The 21,725-nt window shown below is 32.6% G+C and overlaps 1 protein-coding gene and 1 non-coding gene across 2 annotated transcripts in view; both read right to left on the bottom strand.

The window, feature by feature from the left end:
- bma (SCY1-like protein bma) overlaps positions 1-21,725 on the bottom strand; it is a 414,814-nt gene that overhangs the window by 126,730 nt on the left and 266,359 nt on the right. The gene's annotated exons all lie outside the window — the stretch shown is intronic.
- On the bottom strand, positions 12,746-12,818 carry TRNAL-UAA (transfer RNA leucine (anticodon UAA)). The gene has a single exon. It is a non-coding gene; the product is annotated as a tRNA-Leu (tRNA).

The following is a 21,725-nucleotide window of genomic DNA, read 5'->3' as shown; positions in this document are numbered from 1 at the left end:
CTGTTTCTGAAAAAATAATAAAATACACAGATTTAGAAAATGAAACAAAAAAAAAATTGGCATTCTCAGACTATAAAAATATTATCATTTGTTATTTCGTCTACTAGCATTATACCTAGCTCTCTTATTCAAAATTTAGGCGTATTAGATCTGTCAAAGAATTTATATATAAAAATGCAATAATCAGTCATTTATAATACATGTATGATTACAATTTTTTTTTTAAATATTTGTATTGAGGGATCAATAGGATTTATAAGTCCAATTAGAAGTTATACCGAGCCGTACCCTCTGATATGAAAATATCTGGAGGAGGTGAATTATTTTCCCATTTGATCTCTGGTGATTTGACGTGTTGTTCTTGTATTACTTTGAATTTACTATGCTTATATAATGTACTTGCATAATATGGATTGACTAGATGATCATCTTTGGAAAAGTTTCTGGAAGGGTTTAATTTTTCCTGTGGGGAAGATTTAACCCGGACAAAAAGTGGGAAAATTTATAATAAGAAAATGAAGCATAACTTCCTACAATAGTTTTATGAACTGATGTTATTTTTGCAAAACCGGTCCATTAATTAAATGAATATGATGGAATTCTACTAAGCATTGAAAGTTGAAAAATAGACAGTTTACGTGGAGTGATTAAAGACCTTGTACCGGTAATACGGAGATCTTGGGTACGATTTCCAGTTGAGACCGTTATCTTTTTTATGTTTTCTGGGTTTTATTGTGTTATTAATATTATATTCCTCTTTAATAATATACTTTTGAAGTGAAACTTCTTTACGCGCGTTATGCATTTTCGAGGACCGGAGTAAAACCGACTCATGACCGTCACGAAAAACCGTGATCATTTCACTATAGGAGCCTAGCTAATATCATAAACCTAGTTTAGGTCACTCTCCAAACTCAGCTTCGCGGTCTAGAGGCAGAGCGCCCGATTGTCGTCGTGAAGAACCGAGGTTCGATCCCCGCTTTAACTATTTTTTTTTCTTTTTGTGATTTTTTTAATACGAGGAAAAGTGATAAAATGCTCTCGTGCTGCGACTTTGTCAAGCATACATATAAGAAGATATCTACATGATTGTTGTCAAAAATGCACATTTATATTTTTTTATTGAGTAATTTATTTTTAGAATTTTTGCGATTGAACCTTCTAATTCGGTTTGAAACGATCGATTGGAGGAAGCGAATTTTTCCGTTATAAAAATAAGCGCAGGACAAGTCAATTGAGGAGTACACGTTGTATACGCGGTTTTCGTCGCGCGAGATACCTCTACTCGCTGTCTAGAGGCAGAGCGTTCGACACTCGTCATGCAGGTCCCGTGTTCGAATCCCATATTTTTATAACTTTTAATTTTTTTTTATCACATGCTACTTATAAATATGTCAATATTATGAATCTAGTTAAACGTTCATTTGTTAACAACACGCCTATAAATAAATTTATGCTTTTTAAAACTATAATGTACAGCATTCTGAATAATAATAATAAGAAATGAAAAGAGAGAGAGAAGAATACTAAAAGTTTCACTTCCGTCGTGCGTAGGCTTGCCACACACTGTATTTTTTTATAAAGTCGAAGGGAATCCTGACCATCGTCTTCAATAAAAATATGTTAACATTTATTGTTTTGTAAAATATATTAAAATTATGGATATTTTCGTACTTGCATTACTTATTGGATGGGATTGCATCGGGGATTTATAGAAATTATATTGAATGTTTCCATTTTCCTACTGCGTTCATGAATTCGGGATTTTAATTTGAAATGCAAATTTAATCAGATGAATACGTAAAAAGGAGAGATTTCTCAAAATCAAACTGAATATAGGTACTCAGTTTTGTAAGAATTACATTAAATACAATGGTAAAAAAAAAAGTTTTGCATAATCTCCCACCAAGTGTTGTTTGAAATGCTCAGTATATTTTGTTTATTTTAAACCGGGGCGTGCAAGCTTAGCTTATAGAAAAATCCGTCACTTCTTATTACTAAAATCTGTTTCAAATAACAAGGAAATGCTCTAAAAATGACAAGGACATCGAACTGAAATTATCATCGAAAAGCGAATTTAAAATTTATCTGTATGAATGAGTGATTTATAATTTGCATAATGCAACAGGCTTGCGAAATACCCCACAGCGAGGCCTTACCGGGGATTTCGGTAAGGCCTCGCTAACACTTGCCGCTTCAATGCTAATTCACCATGTCTCGCGTACATAACCTATATTCTCTGAAATAATAAAATCTGAGCTATTTTTGAATAAGATATTTTTAAAAATTATAAATATTTGGTTTGCAGTCTTCGAAAACAACCCGAGTGACCTTAGTTGGAAAGGCTAATAATATATTAATGATGATGGGGTGAACGTTCCAAAATCAGCATGGCAGAGATAAAAAGATCGATTAAATTTATGAAGAATGAGAAGGCTGTCGGTTTCGATAATATTACTGTTAAATATTTTAAAGGAGATAAAGCCGTATATTTCTCACATGGTTGGAAAAACTTTGTAACCAATGTTTAAAGGAGGATAACACGTTTTTAGATTGGAGAAGGGCTGTGATAATGCCGTTATACATAGGTAAAGGGTCACCTAAGGAATGTGGGAATCATAGGACTATTAGCCTGCTAAGCTCAGTTGGCAAGCTGTATGGTAGAATTATGATTGAAAGGTAAGAAAGGAAACAAAGGATGCAATATGGAATGTGCAAGGTGCTTTTATGAGTGGAAAGGATTGCTTGGACCAGTTCTTCAAATTGCGTATGTTCAGGTACAAGTTTTTGGTAAAAACCCAGAGACTTTTCTGTGTTTTTGTAGATCTACAAAAAGCATACGACCTAGTCGACAGGAGAAAGCTACGGAAGATGTTGTCCAAGTACGGGGTAAATACGAATCTCGCACAGGCAATTGCATCTCTTTATGAGGAAAGTGTTGAATATGTTAGTTTGAACGGTGGTTTTACGGGGTGGTTTCATATCACAAAAGGTGTTAAAAAAGACTGCGTAATGTCACTGTGGTTATTCAATCTATACATGGATGAAGCAAGATTAAGCATTAATAGATTAAGCACTAAGCAAGTAAGCAAGAATTGAAAGAGGTGGGGTTGGGCGCAAATTTGAGTAATCGAGGTATTATAATAATTGAGGCATTTATTTTTACTCGGGAGATATTTTCAATTTGTATGGATATTTCTGGCGAGTAATTATTACTTATAATAATTTGTTATTCTTTGTGTTATGCATAAATAACCTTGTCTTATAAACTTTACTTTATCGTTAAAAAATAAGAAAGACGGGAAAATGCAGATAACTCCATCAATGGAGGACTGAACGCAGTTGGCGTTAGCAAAAAGTTGTTCGAATAAGCGAAGCTATATATGGCAGTGAGTCATGAAACTGACAGAGGAAGGATGAAAGTAGACTAAATGAGATATCTGAGGCGTATGTGAGGTAAATCTATCTATGATCATGTGAGAAATTTGGAGATCCGCAAATAATACAAGGCTGATGTAAGCGTAATGAGTTAGATTAAGAAAGGGACGCTTATATTGTTTTGGGCATGTAGAGCGAATGAGCGAAGAAAGTAGTGTAAGGAGAATATACGACGCGATTGTGAATGGTAGCAGAAGTCGGAGACGCCCGAGGAAGACATGGCACGATCAAGTGAATCATACACTTGAGTCGGGCCATGTTGAGAGTCAGAATAATAGAAGACCATAAATGAGACGACGTATGAATGTGAATAAGGCGTAGAGTGTGTGCCAGGACCGAATTGTTTGGCGGTCGACCTCTTTGCCTACCCCTAAAGAGAAACGGGGTGATGGTGAGTTAGTCAGTTATATTTAGCATATCTTTTACTTTCACTCAGAGTGACAATGTAAGAAGAAATATAGAATATTACAGATCTTCAAAGTTTTCGAGGAGAAACTAACATTATCAATAAACTGAGCGTTTTAAGAAATGATCATTTTTAGGACAATTTTATATCGCCGTTTAGTAAAAAAATATCACATCAAGAACAAGTAATATTCTTCTTCGATGATCAGTTTGCTTAAATTGCCACACTGACTGATATCTAAAGGTTAACATGTTCATTGTCAGCACCGAAACGAATAATCATATATATTTTAATAACTTTCTAAACATCAAACCTACATCAAAATTCAAACAAACTTTTGCAAAACAATAATACAACAAAATACTCTTGTCTTAAGCAAACACCCAAAAACTATAAAGCCTATAAAATATGACGTGCAGCTACTAAGCGCATAAACCTGATAAATATTTGTCAAGCAAGTATAAAAAAATAGGAACACTTTAAAAACTTTCAATTCACTAACACCATGTTAGTTGTAACAATGTCAGTAGATATACACGTAACATGTTTGTCATATTGCTCAACTTTGAAAGCAATAGTGTCAGTTGAGTAGAAACACATAATATTAACCACGACGTCCATTGCGATGTCACCGCGCGATACCAGATTGAGCGGTCGATCGGTCCCACAACTTATCCGACCGTCGCGGTCGCACGTCGTCACAGCTCAAACAAATCCTCCCCGACGCCGCGTAAAAATAATATTTACCCGTGATCAACAGTGAAATTATTGTTTGACTTAATGGTCTTCTTGCCGAGTGGTGTAACAGTGTAGCCATGTAGCCATGTAGCGGTTACTAATGGACACGCAACAACGTGATAATAATGTAAATTAGATTGGGGTAATTGTGACATGACGTTATCGATGATGTTGGTTTTTAAATGTTTTTGCTTCGTTGGGATAACGTTATAATGGGATGTTAATTTGTGTTTTTTTTTAATGATTGATCAATATTTTGACTTTTAAACGGAGGAAGGGTTTAGCTGTACAGTTTCATATACATTCATAAAATTTATTTATCATGATATTTATTTGTTATTGTTAAAATGCTTATTTTGTTAGAACCTCTTTGGCCTTATTTATTCACGTACCCACATTTTTTCCGCTTACCAAACATTTAAGATAATTTTGAAATAGTTTGTGAATGTGAGCAGTCCACAGATAATAAACCGTTTCCCGGGAAGTAGTTTCCCGTCTCTTGGTATAGTTATTAAGAAACTAGCATTCCAAACCGGAAGACTAACTGCTCCGGACAGGAGGTCGGAAGAAAATAATTCCCCTGAGAAACTTTGTCATATTTGGGAATGCTGTGAGGAGGGTATTTTTAGGAAAGGAAAGATGGCAAGTTCTGGGAACGAAAAAGGAACGAAGGGTGGGTAGGAACCTGTGGGTCAGTGTGTTCCATCCCTCCCACTGCGGTGCTCGGCGATATTTTGAGAGAGTCCTTTTAGAAAGGTATAAAGGTCTCCTACAACCTGTTTCTCTCAATCCCCGTGGAAAGACGCATCCGCCGCCAAGACCCGGATAAACCTCATCCTATGAACCTGAAGAGTTTGAAAGTTTCCCATCAATGAATAATTTAAATACCTTGTTTCAAACATGTCTTAACTATAAAAAATCTATTTTTTTAATTATAAAACGTATTTTTCAATTTTTGTTCCAAAACACGTTTTTTTCGTATTCGATTTAACTGAGGATTGAAACTTCCTTCCTAAGGACTGGTGTCAACTGCGCTAACAACTGAAATAAACCTCGATAAGATCTCGTAAGACCGAAATCTATTTAATATATTAACTGCTGTAATGTCATCCAACTTCCGCTTGTGTATGTGTGATAGCGACCAAAAGTTGATTGACTTCAGAAAAAAGTGTTTTCTGAGCTTGAAAGTATTACTGAGTCTGTAATTTTGTACTGGTTTATAAATGAAATATTTTATTTCAAAGGGTTTAGGTAGGTACTTATCTTTACCAAAAAATTATGTACATATATATATTTACTTCGTAAACTCTCCAATTCAAAGGCTTCATACACTTGGAAACAAATATAGTTCAATCGATGTCTATCATTTCCAATCGGTTTCCAAATTTAAAACCAAAATAGGTATTAGAACTTTTAAAATAAAACAATAAACATCTAGCTATTGCACCTCTTATTGAATTATTTCCTCAAGATCGACAAAACAGGCTTATACCTACAAACTATCATGTTTAGATTTGATTTTTGCTTGGTTTTATATGTCTAATGGTGAATGTTATATTATTGCTTTACTATTCTATATTTATAATCTGCACAATATTTTTTTAATATAAACTATGTAAAATGGCTGACCGATCGCCCTCGATTTAGCAGGCCACTACACCAGTCAAACGCAGTATAGGTATTTGTTAACAATACTGCCAATAATAATTATTTCGTTAGCTTTCTTACTCAAAGGCCTCATACACTATGTGTCGTATTGTATCATGTTACTGCTGCTACTACCTAGCATTTACATTTCTTATTAACTAATTTAAGTCTGTATAACTTAGGAGTAGGAATATTCTTATTTTTGTACTATTTACTTGCTGTTATAATATGTCAAATGGATATGGTTATATGTATTTTTACTATAACTTTTGTGAACTTACAATCTTCAGAATATTCTTTTTTTATATACTATGTATGTAAAAGCCCAATGGGCGTATAAATAATTAAATAAATAAATATACATAATTTTTTGGTAAAGATAAGTACCTTTATATAAAGGCACTTATATATGAGTGTACCTTTATATATAAATATAAAGGAACACACATCTTTTCTTTGAAAAACTCTTCTGTCTGTTGTAGGTTACAGAAAACCAACGTAACTAATTATTTTATCATGCTCTGTTTTATCAGATTACCATGGAAAACAAAAAAACTGTCTGTTGTGGGTTACAGAAAACAGTTATATGATAAAATAGAACGTTAAAAAGTACAAACAACAAACCTACCCTAGCCTAATCTAGCTTACCTTACCTAACGTAACCAATTATTTTATCACGTTCTGTTTTATCAAATTACCATGGAAAACAAACAACAACCGAAGAAAATTATTATTCTATAAATGACCAGTTTCGCTTACTTCAAGCATCTTCAAGGTATTAAATTCATGGTTATAAACAAAGTAATTGTTTTATTATCAGTATGTCAAACCGCAAAGTTACTGCTTCCTACTAAAATATGAAATTATATTCAGTCTATGGAAGAGAGAGAAATCTTTTTATTCTCACTGGGAAGTTGTGATATGAATTTTGGACAAAGGGAACATAAAACATATTACTGTGTTGGAATGGAATATCAGAAAGACAGCGTTAACTTGAGAAAGTGAAATTATATTTCAGTTCTTGATGAATGAAGCAAGCAAATTGAACATTTTCTCTGACAACTTTTGGAAAATATTTCCTGTGTTAATAACTTCTTGATTTTTAAAACGGTTAGAATAAAGATATGATTTGTTATTATCACGGCCAAAAGTATCACAATATTTTATTTGGGATATAATGACGTATTGCGCTTACTCTTTGTGAGCAGATCATCATCGTTTCGTGTGTACGAAAGGTTGGCCAAAGAATGGTGATGCGCAAAACACGGCATGGTACCCCCCAATAACAGTATCAGTGCCATTTTTATAACATTTAACACACCATTTTTATGCAGTTATAATTCTAATAGTTATTATTTATTGGAGCACTGTCATTTTGGTGGAAATCTTTTATTACAATCACTAATTTCCTACCCATTTAATTAACATTTCATCGTTTTTAAAATGAAGGAAAAATAATTTAATCTAAAACTTACTTTAAATTATTCTTCGGCTAAATTTCTCATAAAACGTCTGTATCTCTTTTTTAATATTCATTTAATTTTGCGTTTGGGCCGTTTCAGTAGAAATAAACGGTTGCTTTGTTATTAATTCACGTTATTTGTGAGCAAATTTCAAATAGATAGAATAAATTGGAGTGAAGCGACAAGTTTTTTTGAAATACGTTTATAAATGGAATGTAATCAGTTTTAGTTTTGAACTAAAATAATCCAACTACTACTTGCATTCGGTTTAATTAGTAACTATACTAATATGCTATCTTTAAATAATTAAATTTACTATTATTTAAAAAAAAAAGGATGTCGAAAATTCCCAGGTTACGAATAACCTGACAATATTTGAAAATCTCCTACTACCACCACAGTAAACTGAAAATGTTGCTTGTGTTGTGATGGAGGACTTAGCCAGCCGAGGAATTGAACACACTACGCCTGGGTGGGACCCAAGCGCGATGTCAACTCGGCCACCGACCGGTCAATAAAAATTATTATTATCTTCACAATGTTAAAATCTCAAGTCAGTTATATGTACATGGTGTCCAGGGGTAAAATCCGCTTGCTTCGGCAGGTAATTCGTCACGATGGTATAAGTAAAAAAGATTAAAAAAACTTTTTTCGAAATTCATTTTTTTTCCATACAAAAAATTCAACTTCTTAACCTAAGAACTACCTTAAAACATTTAAATTTTGAAAAAAGGGTTTAATTTTATTTTTTACTTGAAGAATCACTCCCCGAAGTTTTCTTATTTTACCCCCTGACACCCTGTAAATAATGATATTTTTTTCACAAATTTTCTTAAAATTTATGTTATATGTTTGTAAATAAAAAAAAACTTAACATTTTGCTAAATATGCGCATCTAATTTTATCAAAAATTTGCATTTGTAATACGATGTCAATTCAGCCACGACTGGTCTGTATCTGAGTTGACCCAAGTTGAGTTGTTAACTGGTCCCAACCAGGCGTAGTATGTTAAAATCCTCGGCTGGTTAATCCATGCTGGATACATCACAACACAAGCAAGATTTTCCGCTTACTGTGGTGGTAGTATGAGATTTTAAAATATTCTCAGGTTATTTGTTACACGGGAATGTTTTTCTTTTTGTTAAAATGAGTATGTTACGTGAGCCATTTTATATCATGTTTCGAATAATAATGACAAACGTGTGAGGCTCTTGGACACTAGTATGACTAGCAGACGGCCAGTATGGATAATGAATAGTTGATTTAATGGAGATGGAGAATCAAAAGCACTGAGGGCATACTTATGGAAGTACTTCCATACAATATTATGGAAGCCAACTACTCCAGGAAAAGTAGCACCCTCAGTCGAGTCGAACTCTATAAGGTCATGGGGACTATTCAACATTATGATTTTGAGGTTATTACCTGTTTGGAAACAAATGGTTTGGTCTAGTCATGGTTTGAGTATTTTAGATAAAGACTTACTTTAACCAGTGATTCCTGAAATTATTTGGATTTAAATTATAGATTAAATTTTCGTCTCCGGTAACATTTCTCGTTTTTGTTTTTTTCAATTAAAACTAAAACAAAGATTATTTTTTGCCGTAGGCTGCAGATTTTAAAACCTTGTACTTTTTTCCTAAGAAGATTGGCTTCTGCGTAAAAATCTTTTTCTGCGAGGTATAAAATGGAAAAGCTATAAAAGCCCCTTTATCCTGGACGTTGGAAGAAGAAGTTTGTGAATTAAGTACTACAGAACTGGGAAAATTCAAGCCTTCCAATGTGTTACTTCTGTATTTTAATTCTTGTAAGAAAAGGAATGAACATTCCATTTGTATAACTCACTGATAAATAAACGGTTTTAGATATATCAAATTATTTTTTAAGTTCATTATAAGTATCATGTAAATATAATCTGTGTTACGTGTATTATGTCATTTACGAAACATCTGAATGTCGATGACGTATATATACGAGTGTACCAATATTTAAATTTTGTGGACGCAATTCTTTTTCTCGCTGATGACCAAGTCTATATACCCTTATGCATATATATTATACGGCACTTTGGGAACCTCTGCTTTAAAATGTTAGTTTGGTTGGAAGTAGTACGAGTAACATTACCCACAGAGATTTATTCACCACACGACTCCGCGAGTTTGCAAACACTCTGGTCTGGAAGTTAGAGCTCTGTGCGCGGTCAACTTTACACATCCACCAGCAAACCCCGTTAACTGATATCACAGGCTGGTTAAAAAAATTACTGCTGATAATATATAATTCAAAACGAAGAACTGCGCCATTTTTTTTGAATCATGGAATAAACTGTAAAATGTATGTTTAGGATTATTTATTGACAACTCCAAAGCGGTTGACACAATTGATCAGCAAAAAAATATTGAAACTTTTAGAAGCAATTGGAATCGGAGAAAACCTTCTTAATTTGAAAGAAACACATTTTTCAATATACATTTCTGTGTAAAAATATTTAAAAAATGAATGGGAGGAAAAAATATGTGTTGGTGTTTCTAAGCGGATCAATTTTTAGATGTACGCTTTATATTTTATTTGTATCAATAATGAATAATGTTTTTCACAAAGTGAAAAATGTTGTCTGTCATATTAAATGCTTCAATGTCATATGAAATGCTTCAATGTCATATTAAATGCTTCAATGTCATATTAAATGCTGCGTACACAACTCTTATCAAATCTGACGAATAAATAAATAAATAAATAAATAAATAAATGAATTCAACAAGAAGTTTAGTTCCTTGCTAAAATGGTCACAAGACGCAGTCTAATTATAAATTTATTATTTATACTATTATACAATCTGTAGTTTTTATTCAATTTAGCTTGTACCTAGATATATACAAGTATTAGTATTCTTTTCACCAGATATGTCAATAATGGTTTGTGTAATAATATAATGTATAGATGTATTTACATTATTTGAAAAATCTACTTGATAATAATTTACACGCCGATTTCTAGATCCGTTTAAGTTTATGGCCTAATAGTGATCCGCCGCATGACTGCGTGACACAATGATTAATAATATCTAAACCTCACCTGGGACCCAATTGCTTGGAACCAGTGGGGCCTACGACATTCCCAAATGGGGTATGTCGTAGGGACAAAGAGAGTGGGAAGAAGTGAAAGGAGATAGGGTAGAGGAAGTTTGGGAAGTACCAGACTATTGAAATCTTATCACTCGCAGTTAAATCCAATTCAAGCAACAAGTATCGATTTTGAATTGGGTTCTTTCACTACGGTTCACAGTTTTAAGGTGAAAGTCAACTACCACTACTAACTACCAACTGTCGAATCAACTTATTAAAGATCTAAACTTCTCCGTTAAAGAGGTCATCAAAAATAATATATGATGAATTAAAAAATGTATTTATAGAAATTTTCAATTAAGTCGAAGGCCATTATTTGTCCAATCTATTGTGGTTGCCCTTAAAGGCAAATTTAGTGGGAGAATTTTAGATGGCGAGTCAAATGGTCGTGATACAGGGTTTTCCAATAAGAGGTGTTATTCTGAATAGCCCGCTATTTCGGTAGATGTTACTTTTGTAGCTGTCATTTTTTAATATTTGATAAGTAAAAATTACGTCATTAATAAAAATTGAACGATACACGCTTCAACAACGCATTGAAATTATTGAAATTCACTTGAGTGAATCGAATGCAAATCATCTTGAGTGATGAGGCCCATTTCCACCTCGGTGGCTTCGTCAACAAGTAAAATTGTCGCATCTGTGGCTCGGAAAACCTAATAATTATTGTTGAAAAGCCTCTAGCCTCAACGTGTGACTATTTGGTGCGATTTATGGTCCGGCGGAGTCATTGGACCTTACTTTTTTGAAAATGAGGCTGGAGCAACAATTACGGTGAATGGATTGCGCTATCGAGAGATAAATAATGATTTTTTATGGCCGGAATTATATGATATTAATTAATACAACGTTTAATTTCAACAAGACGGTGCTACGTGCCACACACGCAACGAAGCCATTGATATTTCACGATTGAACATCAAAATAACACCTCTTATTGGAAAACCTTGTATAAAGATATTGTGTAAAGTAGTAAATTGCGCAGTGCATCGTGTTTTTCTTAATCCATTTATTTGAATTCAGAATTCAGTACATATTTTAAAATGATGTTTGAATTGAGTTATAATTTGTAATCATCATATTAATATATTTTATTATTTGCTTTTAAACTTTATTTCAGAATATTTTCTTTCCAAAAAAAATAGCTCTATGTTATTTGCACGCTTTGTGGATATATTTTTTGAAAGGGAACCGTTAGACGTGATGTGTTATTTTCGAAATGTCATGCAAATTGACTTAAACGACGTAAATATTAAATAAGTTGTGCAGAAAGACTCTGATTTGATCTCCGTAGGCGGTGGAAAGATTAACCATGAAAGGAACTAACTATTTTTTGTATTTTAATGATGTGTTCATAAATTGTACCCTATTACCAGATAATGTGTGTATATATCTATATAAATATCCATAATCTACCTAAGTAGTTTCCATTTAACAGCTAGTTACATTCAGATAAATGATTTTTCGAAAACATTTTTAATGACGTGTTCTCACACAAAAGGTTATTTTAGCACCAAGCATTTAACCTTCCCGCACAAGTAAAGACTTTCGGAGCGGAATCAATAAGTTACTCGACTTATATATTTTTCCATGCCCAAAATTAAATATATTATTTTCACAAAATTATTATACCTACAAAAGGGAGCACTTTTTTCAATCAACTACGGGAAGACATTAGAAACATTAATGACAAAATCCAAATTTTGAACACTGTGTAAAAATACTTTTATGGAAATCTTATAAAAAAAATACTGTTTACAAATGAATTGTTCTTGTAAATAATAGAAATCTCATCAATTTTGGATAAGTGACAATTTGTTCTCCAAATATGTACATTATATAATATATTTATTACTAACTAATTACAAGCAATAATTAGTCGCCTGAAATATCAATACAAATTGAAAATATCTCCCGAGTAAAACTAATGCCGCCAACGGGAATTGAACCCGTACCTTCTGATGTTAGGTCAGGTGCTCAGAACCACTGAGCTATGTCGGCTTACTCTTGTAAGTAAAATGCTGCGTATAAACAAGAGAAATTTACCACCAGTTAAGCCACGAATTATGGGAAAGGAACGAAGCAAACAAAAAAGGAAACGTAACGGTTGCTTCGTTCCTTTCTCATATTTCGAGGCTTTCTCGGCTTTCTCGGCTCGCGGTAATTTTCTCCTGTTTATACGCAACCTAAGATCTCCCCTAAGAAAAATTCTGGTTCCATCTTCCATCCTGTACTTACTCGTTTGTTGCCACAGGGTCCATCCAATTAATTCATTTCCACACTCCGGAAATAAATATAAGCGGATTGCTCTGCATAAATTTACCGGCGGGGGAATCTCTTTGAATAATTTATCGAGAAATTACTAACAAAATAAATTGAGAAGTTTACCATAAAAGAATGTGGGTATGTACCTACTCCCTTACCTTCCTCTTTCTCTCCCTCATCTCCTTCCCCTCCCCGCTACCTTAAGTCTCGCAACACATCCCAACTAGGGATGCCATACTCTGACTAGCTTCAGACGGTTGGGAGCAGTTGTGACTGCGGTATTCTCATAATTTAAAAAAAAAAACATAGTTAATCTTGTAATAGTCGAAGAAAATAAAACTAGTTACTTTATTAGGAAATTTTGTTCGGTGATTGACAGTAAATATAATTATGAATAATCCAGCAGCACAGGGTAATCTTCAAATATTACCTAAAAATATGTGATTATTTGGATAAAAATTTTATATTTTTATTTATACGGCCTAGAAAATCCACCTGTTTCAAGAGATTTGTTGCCAACTCTCTCGGATAGCTTTAGAATATTTGAAAAAGTTTGAGAAACAACAAAACAATATATTATTTGTTGAGAAACAACAAAACAATAAACAATATATTATTGTTTTGTAGGTAATAATAGTTTTGTAGGTTTTGTAAAAATTATTTTAGTATCTATTTAAATAATATATAATAAGATAAACCAACTCAATACTGGTAGTTATCTGTTCCTTGGTACGTGCATTTGTGCATTGAACTGTTTGTTTTCAGTCTTTACATAACAACTTACAACGAGATTTGTGCCCCAGTCATCGATGTATGAAAGTATTCTCGAGTGGTGATTCCATCCAGGTCATTATTTGAGCTAAATTCTAATACAAGACTCCCGCACTAGAGCAAGCGGGCCGTGCATAACCCGATATGCACAGAGCCTTGTTTTACTATACTACTGAAACAGCATCGGGCTTTATTGATGTCCCGGACCTAACCGAAACGGATTAGAAGACAGGATTACGGAGACAGATTAATTACGTCAAATTACGTGTTAGAGCAGTGCAGATATGCAGACTCAGCCGGTGCATTATCGAAGCGCCTTAACGGCGAGTGAATTTTGCAACACTTTGATAATGCGTAATCCAACGCATTTGGTATGTATTCACTTAGAAATACTAACGTACAATGTTAGCGCTACGAAATTGAAACTCGTGCGCGGTGAATTCAAACGGTTTCGCTTTATTTTCAACGATGAATTGCATGTCATTTACTTTCGAGATGATCTTGAGAACTCTGACTGCTAGAAGTATTATACAAATATAACTGATGTGATTTTTTTCTATGTTTGTACTGTTTCATAAGTGAAACTTATAATGTTGACATCAAAATAACAATGTAAAATTGTACCTATTAATTCCCATATATGTATTGTAAGTTCCTATCGTTCTACGATGAGTTTTATAACTCATTGGGATTGCTTCAGCAAGAAATAATAATAATAAACTTAGTAGATATAACGAATTACAGTAGGTAATTTGCTCCATCTTAATATCACACTAGGTACATTTTAAAGTGAAATGCACTACTGGCAATTTCAGTTACGGACCACCTCTGGTAGTTATAGCAAATATAAAAAAGAGAATAGATACAAATTATTGATACTTGCCTACAGTAAATGAAAAAAATCAACATTGAAAGAAAATAATGTTACATTACATACGTAAAATTATCCAAACTTATAATTTTCTAAATTGGAACTGATTGTAGGAACCAAGCGATAAAGTAGGAACAAAAATTATTTTATATTTTATTAATAACTCATTTGGGAGACGATTACAGGTATTGCAGTCCCGGATACTATTTATTGGATAACCTACACCTATGCCATAGTGGTTTTGCTACGTTTTATGAATTAGTAGAGGTGCCCGGGTTCATGGGGTGAGGTTATTCTAGGTCTTGGCGAAGTATGCGTTTGACCACCTACTCAATGGCGAGTCGGATCGGGAGAACTGGTTGAGGAAGACCTTTTGACCTCTCCAGCCGGACTATATTTCCAAGTGGTTGGCTATATTTGGTGACTCTATAGGTTGCTCGTGTTCATTGGGTGAGATTTTTCTAGGTCTTGGAGGCAGATGTGTACTATTTGACCTCTACAGCAGGACTCTCGACCCATTGCCTTGCATCGCAGTGGGAGGAATAGATTCATACATTTGTCCCTCATGTACACACAGACCCCCTGATTCCGCCCCTACTCCATTTTTATTTCACTGCACTATCTCTTTAACCTTTCCTTTTAAAAAACCCCCCACATAAGCATCCCTAAAGATCTATGTCATATTGCCCTGAGGAAAATTATCCTAATTCCGTATAAAATATATAGTTGAGTCGCTGAGTGTTAAAAATCAAATTAATTTTAATCTAAACTGGATTAGCTAATCTTTTTTTTAGTTTACTAACGGTTTACATTCGGTTGGTCTCTCTTATTATTTTTTGATTGGCCAATAATCTTGAGGTAAATATTTTATAAATCATTTCAGTTTCACAATTCCTGCAGTTATAATAACCATAACTTATCACGGGTCTGCTGTAGAATAATAATATTGATGAAAAGCGATGTTTTGATTCTACTATTTACGAGTAACCTAATATTTACCCGCCGTTATTCAGGATTGTAAAAGCTGACAAGAAAATAATAAATCACGATGGTAAATGTTAAAAATTACATCCTCATAAAATAAATAAAAACATTTACTGTAATTGCCAGCCATAATAGTTACGAGGCACTCACATTTTTTTTTACTGTTATAAAAAACAATATTAGCGTTGTAGTGATTTTTTATGACGATACCAGAAAATCTTAGGACAAGTTGTTTCACAGAATTAAGAAGTCAATTAACAAGTTCTGTGAAGATTCTATTCAAATTCTGTTATTATTTAATTTTTCTGAAGTCCTTCACCATTAATTATATAAAAATAGAACTTGAATAGAACCTTCACAGAATTTGATTATAAACTTTTAAATTTAATGAATTGTTCAAAATTCCGTGAAACAAGAAACAACCCGTCATTGGTGTTTTATAACGACATTGTATTCCAAATAAACAGTATTTTGGCGTATCTCAGGTTAACAGGTTTTTTCAGGTTAATCAGAAGGCCTTTATCAACAATTTGCTTGAATGGGCCCAAGAATGTAATTGTTTATTGATATTTATGACTATAAATTCAATCGAAAACAATAGTAACACGCGAATAAAAGAGATTAAAAAAAATAAGGATTGAAATATAATTATCACGCTAGCTGAAGAATTCTTTAAATAAAATTAAAAAAGATATAATGCATACTTAAACTGCTTAAGCATTACGACAATTTGTTGTTTACATTTACCAAAAAGTGCCGAATTTATTTGACTCTAAATGTGTTTAAATTAAAAAAGAAAATATAAATTCATTTCTACGTCTATGAATTCTCTCCGTGACATCATTGAACACGAAATCATTGTTGTGATCAATTTTTTTTTTTTTTTTTTTTTAATCTTTGTAAGTACAGTTTTTTCTTATATTAACGAGCACTCCTTTCTTATAACACAAGCGTCAGCTTACTTTAGGAAATAATATAATAATGCACAAATTTGTACACTACAAAATCATGTAATATATGCACACAAAAATAGTATAATGTTATAAAAAATTTAGTTTAACAAGATATACTGAGATACCTATTTCGCAATATTCTTCTTTCACCTCCATTGCCTTATTTTGTTCTCCTTTATTTATTTTTGGGGTTGTTTAATATTGAAACACTTTTATTATTATTCAAACAATCCGGTTCCAACTTAAATTGCGCCCTCCCTTGTTTTTATTCCATTTCCTGTAGGTCTTAGGTTCGAAAAAAGAAGCAAGAAAATTTGATAAATAGCAGGCCAAAAGCAAGTGTCTTTTGTTTTTTGATGTTATTTTCGTTGCTATTGCAAAGCGTTGCATATTGTCGCCACTTCGAAGAAATTATCGGAATAAAGTATTAATTTTCAGCCAAAATTATCATACATTAAATAACTATTGTATATTATCGAGAGTGATTAAAAAAATCGTTCATGTTGGAAACAATAAACATTTGTGATGCAAAAACTATTCTTGGAGTGAAACAATACTAAATGTACATCTATAAACTATAGTGCCCATACAACATTCAAGACCAACATAAAAACTTCCAGTTGAAGCAACAACATTCATAAAGTAAATATCTCCCTTCGCAATTCTATTTTTTCTTGTGATAAACACGATTGTTTTAAATTATTTCCTTGTTATAAATTACAGTCGAATTACAGTCGAATCGATTCGGTACGCAACAGGGGTATTATGCTGTGTTGGGCTACCGCCTTATTTAGTCTGCATTTTAGACAGCGCTACGGTATAACTTCAGTGTCCATCATCAAGGCAGATGTGTAATGCTGGGATTGGCACTGTATCACTGTCTTAGGTGTTGGCTAAACACAAACATTCCCGGGTTACAAATAATCTGACAATATTTGAAAATCTCCTACTACCACCACGAAGGAAAGCGGAAAATATTTGTTTTGTCGTGATGGGGGACCTAGCCAGCCAAGGAATTGAATACACTACGCCTGGGTACAAACGCGATGTCAACTCAGCCACCGACCGGTTCATGATTAGTTAGTTCCTTTATTACGCATCTATTATCGTAGTTATTTTGTGACCGGCAGTAGTGTGTTTAGCAATGATATTCTACACATGAAATCATTCATTAAAATAGTACAAGATATTGTACAATAGACGAAAATACCCGTACAACTGTTGCCTGGAGAGCAAATATATATAGCATCATAAATATAAAATCCTAATTATAAAACGCCCACTGCTCTCAGCATATGCCTTGTGATTCTGGAAAACCTTTATCAGAACTCGGCATGGATTCTGCTATCTCTCTTACACTAGCCCACAATACATCAAATAATTATATTAATACCTAAACCGTACAGAAAACAGCTCGTATATTAATTCAATCCTGACCGTTACATAACAACACAAATTGTAAAATCAAATCTAGATAATATCACTTTTTGACTGAACGCTGCCTAGTCTTGTTTTACGTAGAGCTGTTTGCATTTCATCTAGCTATAAATTTGTGTGTTTGTATTCGATCAATTCTGCCAAGATGGTAGCCGTGTTGTAAAGTACCTTTTTTACTCCGCCAGAGTTGGCTTGAGCGTTACGAGCTGTCCAATCGGAATAATCAACATTACGAGAGATATACTGTTCACAGAACTTCTAGTCTATGTATTACCACAGCAAATGACGTAGGTATTCCGTGTCACATTGTGCTAACAAAGTAACATTTTTGTGACTTGCTAGGGATGTCTACAGGTGTGTCTTTTATATTGTCCACTGGTCGCATTTCGTTTTGAAATTACTATTAAAAACACTTATTTTTATTACATTGCAACGTAACTGATCAAAATTCTATTTCGTGCTTTTAAGTACCTACTTAAACCAAAATTTAATTAAATGTTGTTTGTTTTGTTTACCTACTTCATTTTATTTATACGAATCTGTTGACTGATTACAACCATCCCGACATAAGTAGAACTCTAAATGGCTTGACCGTCTAAATTAAATTATATTTGTGTAGATTCAAAGATTTCATTTAATTTGCTTTGATAAAAATTCTTGATTTTTTTATTTATTTTAAATCTTTCTTATTAATTTAAGTAATCATCAAAAATAATTACATCGTTAAATCGAAACATTTACAGAAAAAATATTGGATTTAATACTATTTTTAGTTGTGACCATCCTTGTTTTACTTTTTTACCGCAGTAGAATTTAATTCAAAATGCTTTGAAAAGCGTGTTAATTAAAAAAAAATAACATTTTAAAAAGTTTTACTTGTAAAAGTGATATCGAGGGGATAAAACTCCTGGTATGCCTTCTACTACGTAGTTTATACAACATAAAATAGCGCTCTACTCTTGCAATTCGAGTCCATTTGAGAGCATCCCAAATAAATAGAAAACACAAAGAAAAACATCAATCCGATAACTTTCCGAAGTAATATCTATCAATTTTCAGCCTCGTTGATAAATCAAAATAAATCAATGAAGTTAACAAAGCATTTCAGAAAACAAAACAAAATTAAACCTTAAAAGCTTAGTGCTCGTTTCAAATTCAAATCAAAACTGGTTTTGTGAAATACCAAATGCTGCAAATTATTGCACGTTCACCTACCGATAAATTCACAATAAAACAAGAGAACAATACAATAATTAATTTCTGGTAAATACCAGATCAATATAATCTATATAATTAATCTATTTAGAGGCAATCCAAATTGGCTTACTGCCGGTTGAATATCGGAAAACATTTAATTTTGATAGTAAATAGTTGGGAAAATGTATAAATAAAAATTATTGAAACATATTGATAATCACATCCGAGAAATACATTGGAATTCTTTACTTAATGCACAAGAAAGTACCTTTTTGTATCATCAAATTAAAAATAATTTCATTAATTTATATGAAAAAAGCACTGTATCATTTTTTGAAAAACCAACCAAAAGACCACATGCGATCAAAAAATGGATAACTACAGATATTTTAGAGTTAATAAAAAAAGGGATTTATTGTTTCGAAGATGGAAAAATTCTCCTTGTAATAAAACTTATGAAAATGAATACAGGTACATGCGAAATAATGTCAACAAATTAATTACTAAAAGAAAAAAATGTTATTTTAAAGATAAATTCAAACGTAGTTTCAATAATACTAAGCAAACATGGGATGAAATAAATAAATTGTTGGGAAGAAAAACTAAAAGTAATTGTGATGAAGTCATCTCACGATATGTGTTAAAGGAACAGACGGTGGAAAGTGTAACAAACCAATATGTAAATTATTTCTCAGATAGTATAAGCCAAATTTTGCACAGATGTGATTTTAAGGCATCCAATGTTAATCAAATGGAATTACCTCACAGTATGTATTTACCAAAGGCAACTCTCACTGAGATAAAAAATATTGTTAAGAAAATGAAAAATTCAAAATCCTTGGGAATGGATAACATAAGAATGTACGACATAAAAAGACATATAGATATTTTAGGACCTATTATAACGCACTTAGTTAATAGACTTATCATAGAAGCTGAATTGCCAAATGATCTTAAATGTGCTATTATTAGACCTATATACAAAGGAGGAAAGCACTCAGAAATAGGAAACTATCGACCTATCAGTATAATGCCTGCACTTGAAAAAAATTTTGAAAAATATATTTCCTTAAAATTAAATAAATACTTAGAAAAATTTGACATTATAGACCAAAAACAATATGGCTTTCAAAAGAAAAAAAGCACAGAGAATTTATTACAGGACTTTTCAAATTATATTAATAATGAATTTAACCATAAAAGACATGTTTTAGTACTATTTATAGATAACTCCAAAGCGTTTGATACAATTGACCCACAAAATTATTAAAAATCTTAGAAGCAATTGGAATTAGAGGTAACCTACTTAATTTGTTTAAAAAATATTTATCTAATAGACATATATGTGTAAAAATATTAGAAAAAATGAGTGGGAGGAAAAAAATCTGTGCTGGAGTCCCGCAGGGGTCGATTTTGGGTCCAACCCTTTATATTATATTTGTATCAATAATGAAAAAATTATTTAAATATGTAAGACACTTTGTATATGCTGAAGACACTGCTCTTGTCATATCTGATGAACAATTATCCATTGCGATTAAATATATGCAACATGACTTTACGTCCCTGATAAAATGGTCACATGACGCCGGTCTAATCATTAATACCAAGAAAACTAAATTGATGCACATACGGTCTCCACATGCTTCATTTCAGATCATGCCTAAAATAATTTCACATAACTTTATATGTATTCATCAAAACATTTTACAGCCATGTATGTGTGAAAGTATTGAACTGGTAAATGAATACGTTTATTTGGTGGTGACTGTTGATTGTCATTTCAAATGGGATACACAAATAAACAAAACTTGCAAGCGGCTGAGAGCGATAGTGGGTAGGATATACAAACTGAAATGTTTCGTTCCGGTGAATATTTTAAAAATTATTTACCTATCACTAGCAGAATCAACTTTACGGTATGGTTTAACTACTTGGGGTCACTCTTGTAAAACTAATTTAAACCACCTGCAATCAGTACAAAATTCTATGGTTAAGTTATTAGCTCAAAAACATATTTTTTCACAGAGACGAAACATATCATTGTTGTATCGGAATTTAACAATATTACCGGTGCAGGCCTTATTATGGTACAAAATATTGATTCAACATATATCTGAGTCTGATTATAAAAGGAAAGTGGAACATGAATATAATACAAGGTTTACAAAGAATGAAGGAATGCTTGTTCCAAAATATAATAATAAATACGGACGGCGAACCCTAGAATTTAACGTGCCAAAAATGCTTAATATGTTACCCATTAATATAAAAAAATTGCGATTCCACAAATAGATTGAGATATATGCTGAAACAATGGTTACTAAATAGAGATAGTTTATATTAATTTAGGTGTGTTAATTGTATAGTAATAGTAATAATATTATTTTTGTATGTATGTAATTGATCATTAACATCCTGTTGACAAAC

The sequence above is a fragment of the Hesperophylax consimilis genome, chromosome 31 (genome assembly GCF_061612785.1).
Source record: "Hesperophylax consimilis isolate HC1 chromosome 31, BYU_Hcon_1.0, whole genome shotgun sequence".
NCBI lineage: Eukaryota > Metazoa > Arthropoda > Insecta > Trichoptera > Limnephilidae > Hesperophylax > Hesperophylax consimilis.
Note: the sequence above shows the minus strand (reverse complement) of the source record. Positions and strands in the feature narration are given on the sequence as shown.